The 6,615-nt window shown below is 42.4% G+C and overlaps 1 non-coding gene across 1 annotated transcript; it reads left to right on the plus strand.

Moving 5' to 3' along the window:
- The first annotated feature begins 963 nt into the window (after positions 1-963).
- LOC120262559 lies at positions 964-1,065 on the plus strand. Its single transcript, XR_005536826.1, has one exon. It is a non-coding gene; the product is annotated as a small nucleolar RNA R71 (small nucleolar RNA).
- The last annotated feature ends 5,550 nt before the right edge of the window (positions 1,066-6,615 follow it).

Raw genomic sequence — 6,615 nt, forward strand, 5'->3', positions numbered from 1 at the left:
AGCACATCTTCAATGATGCCCCTCGGATGTCTCACCGTCCGGTCTAGGCTCTCCCAAGCCTAGCTTCTGAAAGAAAGAGTATGGCATGACATTGATACTGGCCCCTGAGTCTGCCAATGGCATCTTTTCACTCAAGTTGCCAATGTTGCACAGGATAATGAAACTTCCCGGGTCTTTCTTCTTGTTCGGCATATTCTTTAACAAAATTGCTCAACAAGAGGCATCTAAGATCACCGATCCACTCTCTTCCAACTTTCTCTTGTTGGTCAATAGATCTTTCAAGAACTTAGCATACAGAGGCATCTGAGACAATGCCTCCACAAAAAGAATGTTAATGTGCAATTGCAATGAACCGTGTATCCGATGATTGCACAAATCGGGTCAAGATTTTCTCTAAGTCGGTCATCCGGGTCTCCAAACCTGAAACTCTATTTCCATGTTCGGGGCATGTTGTTATTGTTAGAAACCCGGTTATTTTACGGCCTTTTGTTGCCCTTGGTTACTCCATGAGAAATTTGGGTGATTCCCCCACCCTGGTTGTTGGTGTTGCTATAAGGATTGCCTTCGTTTCACATTGCATTACCTACAAAGTCAAACTTGCTCAACGGATGAAGTACCACCAATGGCTATCGGGGAATCGAATGGGGCATGTTCTCCCCCACATCCATCGCAATTAATCATGCCCGCCAATCTAGGAGAAGTTAGAGTGTCTAACTTCTTACTCAATGCCTCCACTTGGGCCGCCAACGATGTAACTGCATCGATCTCATGAAGTCAGGCCACTTTTTTCCTTTCCCTTGCATTCCATTGGTCACTATTCATGGCCATTTCTTCTACTAATTGTCGGGCTTCATCGGGGGTCTTATTCCCCATTGTACCTCCTACGGCAGCATCAAGAAGTTGTCTTGTACTTGGATGTAACCAGTTGTAGAAGGTCTGAATGATCATCCATTCGGGAAATAGATGCTATGGGCACTTCCGCAAAAGATCCTTGAATCGCTCCCATGTCTCAAACAAGGATTCGAGATCCATCTGAACAAACGATGATATCTCATTGCGAAGCTTTGCTGATTTCCCCGAAGGAAAGTACCTTGCAAGAAAAGCTTCGACCATTTCATTCCATGTCGTGATGGATGGTCGTGGTGAAGAATGTAACCACTGTTCAGCTCATCTGTAACACCGTTGATCTTCAGCATGTCACAAACTTCCAAGAAGTTCTCAATATGATTGTTTGAATACTCATTGGCCAAATCATTGAATTGCAATGACTGTTGTATCATCTTGATGAATGGTGGCTTCAACTCAAAGTTTCTAGCTGTAATCGGGGGTCGCACAATGCTAGATTGTATCCCTAGTATTGATGGTCTGGCGTAATCAGAGAGTAGTCTCTATTGTTCATTCTGTTCCGGCGTGTTGTTAGATCCTTCAACATCCACTTCAACTTGATTCAGCGGTTCTTGCACAGGTTCTTTACCTCTTTTCCTGAGTGTACATTCAAGTTCAGGATCTCCTTCAATTAGTATCGAAGGGTTCTCTCGGGTCATAACCTGGAGCTGCATCAAAATAAAGAAAACAAAATTAGAACGATGATAGGATAAGAAGATATGACAGAGAATAAATGAACAACTAAGATAGCAAAGTATCTCTAAACGCCTAGTCCCCGGCAACGGCACCAAAAACTTGACAACGCCTTTTGTGTGTGACCTGCAAGTGCAAGGGTTTGTCGAGTAATAAATCCCAAGTGAGTGGGGTATCGCATCCACAGAGAGTAGGGAGTAAAAATACTTAAATTGCTACTTAAACACGTGAAAGTGAACAATGATAATGTTGATAAAATGTAATGAAAACAAAGATAATGGAAACAAGAATGAAAGGCAAACTTAAGTGAGAGGTAAGGCAATCGATAGAAATGGGGTACTCGGGCAATACTACCCCCTAGGAATAATGTTTCAAGTGCAAGACCAACTATTATACTTCCTAATAAATACTCAATGAGTCGTGGAAATCCTTAAGCAAACGGTCATAAATCTAAGGTCAACCGTGACTAACTCTACACTATGTCCGGGCGGAGAAATTGCTTAGTCTCAACACCTTCCACAATTTTCATCGAGGCAACATAAACGGGCACACATTTATGCCGTAGATCGCAACTCTTCTTCAATCAAAGTCTTCCTTCGTGAAGATCTTGTTATCAATGCATAAGTCGGGATACACAAATGTGACTGCCTTTGTGCCTGACCTACTCATTGTAATGACTTGAATTGAAGGAGGTTGGCACACATTAACGTATCCTGGAGTCCCACTTGAGTCTTCGCGTTTGTTTCTTCCAAGATTCCACAAAATAATGCGTTTATGATCTACTTTTGGTTTCTTTTCTCAATACTTAGCTTCACAACCCTACATGCGCAAAAGAACACAAATACACATGTATTAGCGCTTAAACCTGCTAAAAGTAATGCTCAACATAAGGAAAGAACACTTCGCATTCTTATCACACAAGCACTTATCAAGGGTCGAGAGGGTGAGTCGAGAGTTAGCGGAGCGTCCCCTTTCCCCTCTGGTGTGATTTCTCCTACCTCCATTTCCTAGAGTTTTTTGCGGTTACAATAAAATGATGTGCTAAGAGAAAAACTCCGCTGGGGCTTAGTTGCGAGAGCAACAGGGTAACTAAGGGTCTTTCACCTGGACCAAAGGGTTAGATCTATTTATAAGAATAGGGTTTATCACTTGGAATCCCTAGAACTTTTTGCAACTTTGCACAGTGTGAGGTGTTGAGACTGAGCGATTTCTCCACCGGGACATAGTGTAGAGTTAGTCATGGCTGACCTTAGGTTTTGGACCGTGTATGTTAGGATTTCCATGACTCATTAAGCATCAGTTAGGAGACATAATAGTTGGTGTTGCACTTGAATCAATAACCCTAGGGGGAGCAATGTCCGAATGTCCCACTTTTTATCGATTACCTTCCCTCATTTTATCGTGCCTCTCTTTCTTATTTTCTTTAGTCTCATTTTATCGTATCCACACTATTATTGTTTCATCTTCACTTAGTTAAGTAGCAATCGTTGTGTTTCTATTCACTATTCCCTATGGATACGATAACCCACTCACCTGAGATTTATTACTTCGACAAACCCGTGCACTTGCGGGTCACACGCAATTGGAGTTTCAAGTTTTTGGCGCCGTTGCCGTGGAATAGGCGTTTTGCAAACACTTTGCACTTTGCTATTTTAGCTATTCATCATTTATTCTATTTCATATCTTCTTATTTTATCGTTATTCTGATTTATTTTTCTTTCTTTTGTAGCAGCTCCTAGTTATGACCCGAGGAAACCCTTCGAGATTGGATGAAGGAAATCTGGACATTGAACGAAGAAGTCATAGAAGGGGTAGAATAGTCTAATCAAGCTAAGATAGAAGGTTAATGGTTAGATAATATGACAGAACAGAATGAGCAGCAGAGGACACTCTCAGATTATGCCATACCCTCAATTTTGGGCACATAGGCTAGTATCGTGCGGCCACCGATTACGGCTCAGAATTTTGAGCTAAAGTAAGGATTCATCCACATGTTACAGCAGTCCGCATAGCCAAGAATCCTTTATCCTTCAAGGTTGAAGAATGACCAAAATGATGAATAATACAAAAAGTTCTTGGGTCTATTCAATTAATTGCACATCAACATTCCTTTTGTGGAGGCGTTGTCCCAAATACCTTGGTAAGCAAAATTTTTGAAGGATCTTTTGACCTACAAGAGGAAGTTGGAGGAGAGTGCATCGGTGATTTTGGATGCCTCTTGTTCGGTGGTGTTGAAAAAGAATATGCCAAACAATAAGAAAGACCCCGGAAGCTTCATCATCCTGTGCAACATTGGTAATATGGGTGAAGAGATGGCATTGGTGGATTCAAGTGCTAGTATCAATGTCATGTTGTACTCGTTCTTTCAGAAGCTAGGCTTGGGAGAGCCTAGACCCACTCGGGTGACACTTCAATTGGCGGACCGAACGGTTAGGCATCCGAGGGGCATCATTGAAGACGTGCTTGTTAAGGTTGACAAATACATATATCCTGTGGACTTTGTAGTGTTGAATGTTGATGAGGATGTAGATGTTCATTTGATATTTGGGAGGCCATTCTTGCGCACTTCCAAGGCACTTATCGACATGGACAGTGGGGAGTTGAAACTGAGGGTTGGCGACGACAAGTTGACATACCCCCTCGCCGAAATCATGCGACATTTTTTTGACTTTGATGATAATCTTTACTTTCTTGATAATACTGATGAACTAATAGATGAATCTGTGGAGGAAATGATGAATCCGGACCCATATATAGGGGTCCTAGACCAAGAAGTAGAAAATGAAGAAGTCTTGATGCTTGGCCTAGAGGAAAAGGTACCCTCTACACCAGGGATCATGAAGAGGGCACTCTGAAAGATAAAGCGAGGAAGAAGATGCCACAAGAAACGCCCAAGGCTAATGGGGATGTACAAGAAAGGAGTGAGGGTTACAAACCCTCATATGGTAATATGTTGGATAACTCCTCCTCTACCCTAAAAAATTATGTTTATTATGCTTTCAGGTTATGGGTATGAGGGAAACTTTCATCTATGAGCCCCCGTGAGGTAAGGAGAGGTACGTCAAACTTAGTGACGTTAAATAAGCGCTTCTTGAGAGGCAACCCAAGTCTTTAATATTTCTCTAGTTTTTAGTTTAGCACTTGAATGAATAAGGCTTTGAGTGGTTGTGTCTTAATTTTTACATGCAAATTGCTGTGTTTTTCTTGTGGATCATTGATGTTATTGTATGCTTAATTGTGTGGCGAAGTTTCTTTTTCGTTTGAGCATGTTTTTCATGATTCTCTAGTTAATTTTGCATGGTAGAGGCAAGCTCTAAGTATATAAAGATGTTCAAAATTTTCATCACAGCTTGCAGATTTTTCTAAGTAATCCAAAGAAAACACACGGCCTTGTGTAAATTCCACACAGGCGTGTATTTTCATTCATAGCTCATCCCAAGAGGACATAGGGACACGTATCTGCCCCTGTAAATGACCCTGTGATGGTCATAAACCCGTGTGGAATTTACACATGGGCGTGTGCTTCTCAGCAGACGTTCAGAGCTCCATCCTGATAAGACACAGGGTGTGTTTCTGCCCCTATGTCTAACCCTGTGCTTCACACATGGGCGTAGGTAATTTCCACACGCCCATGTGATTTCCTGCAGAGAAGACCTCGCCATTCCAACAAGACACAACTGCATGTGGATGCCCCTGTGAGTACCCCTGTGAAGATCCACATGCCCAGTGGCATTTCCACAAGGTCGTGTGGAACACTTAGAATTTTTCTCGGTTGGACAGAGGAGGCACAGGGGCGTGTGTATGTCCCTGTGGGTTGGGTACACGGGTATGGAGAATTTTCACACACCCGTGTGGATACGTTCAGAGGTTCAGAGTGTTATCCTAAGGGCACACGGGGGCGTGTGAATGCCCCTATGAAGCTCCCATGTAGAGGCACACGGGCGCGTATAATTTCCACACGCCCATGTGGATGTACAGAACATCAAGGGGCTCTGGTTTTCTTTAAAAATCTCTTCACATTTCTTAATCTTCTCACTCCCAAACACTCAGTGAACGAATCCTTACTCTCTCTCGACCTTGTGCCGTCGATTTAGATAGCTTTTACTCGAGTTTTCTGGCCGATTTCAAGTTTTCTATCTTTGTTTTGTCGGTAAATCCTTATTATCTCTTTTTTTTTGCGATTATTTGATTTTAGTCGATTAAACTGGTGAATGTGTATCATTTCTATGCAAATGTGGTTATTGCATGCTTAGAATAAGTTTAGAAATGATATTGAGTTGTATTCTTGGATTTTGAGCACAATGGCCGTGCGAAATTTTCACGATCGTGGATCCACACCCGGGCATGGGAAATTTCTACTACGACCTTGTGGATTTCTTCAAGAATGTTATTTTTGGGTGGATTTTATCGTTTTCTTTTTTTAATACTTGTAGGGTATAACCCCTAGGACCAAGAAGCAAACCAGCAAGCACCCCCGAGAGACCTCACCGAGCCAAAGCATATAGATTTTCTCGATTCCCGAGCATCAGGCTCGCTTATAACGGTTAGCTAAACTTAAGTTTGGACAGTCAAGATTCCTAGAATTGAGTGTATTGAGAGAGATTCAGTGGGGAGACGAGATAACTGATGAGATTGAGGAGCTATTGGTCGTGGGTAGCTGGAGGAGTTCATTATCGATCAGGAAGCCACCAATCCGTGCACTGGACATTAGAGGTTTTGTCGTTGTTTGAGTTTGACCGATTTTAATTGATCATATGCTAGATTTGATAGTGCTGACAAGATACAGTTCAGAGTATTTGGACATCACTATGCTATGAGCGTCACACAGTTTTCGATCCAGTTGGGACTATACGACGAGACTTTTACTGCCACTGAGTATGAGCGACTTCCAACGGATTTTCCTGGCAGTTTGACTACTCAGAGAGCATATAGCACTCTATGTGGATAGGGGGTAGTATGAGTCTGGCGTGTCTAATGCCACGTTCCTATCCCGGCTGAGCTACAGATATGTACATGCCGTTCTCAGCAGATCAGTGA

Source organism: Dioscorea cayenensis, chromosome 5 (assembly GCF_009730915.1).
Source record: "Dioscorea cayenensis subsp. rotundata cultivar TDr96_F1 chromosome 5, TDr96_F1_v2_PseudoChromosome.rev07_lg8_w22 25.fasta, whole genome shotgun sequence".
In the NCBI taxonomy this organism is placed as follows: domain Eukaryota; kingdom Viridiplantae; phylum Streptophyta; class Magnoliopsida; order Dioscoreales; family Dioscoreaceae; genus Dioscorea; species Dioscorea cayenensis.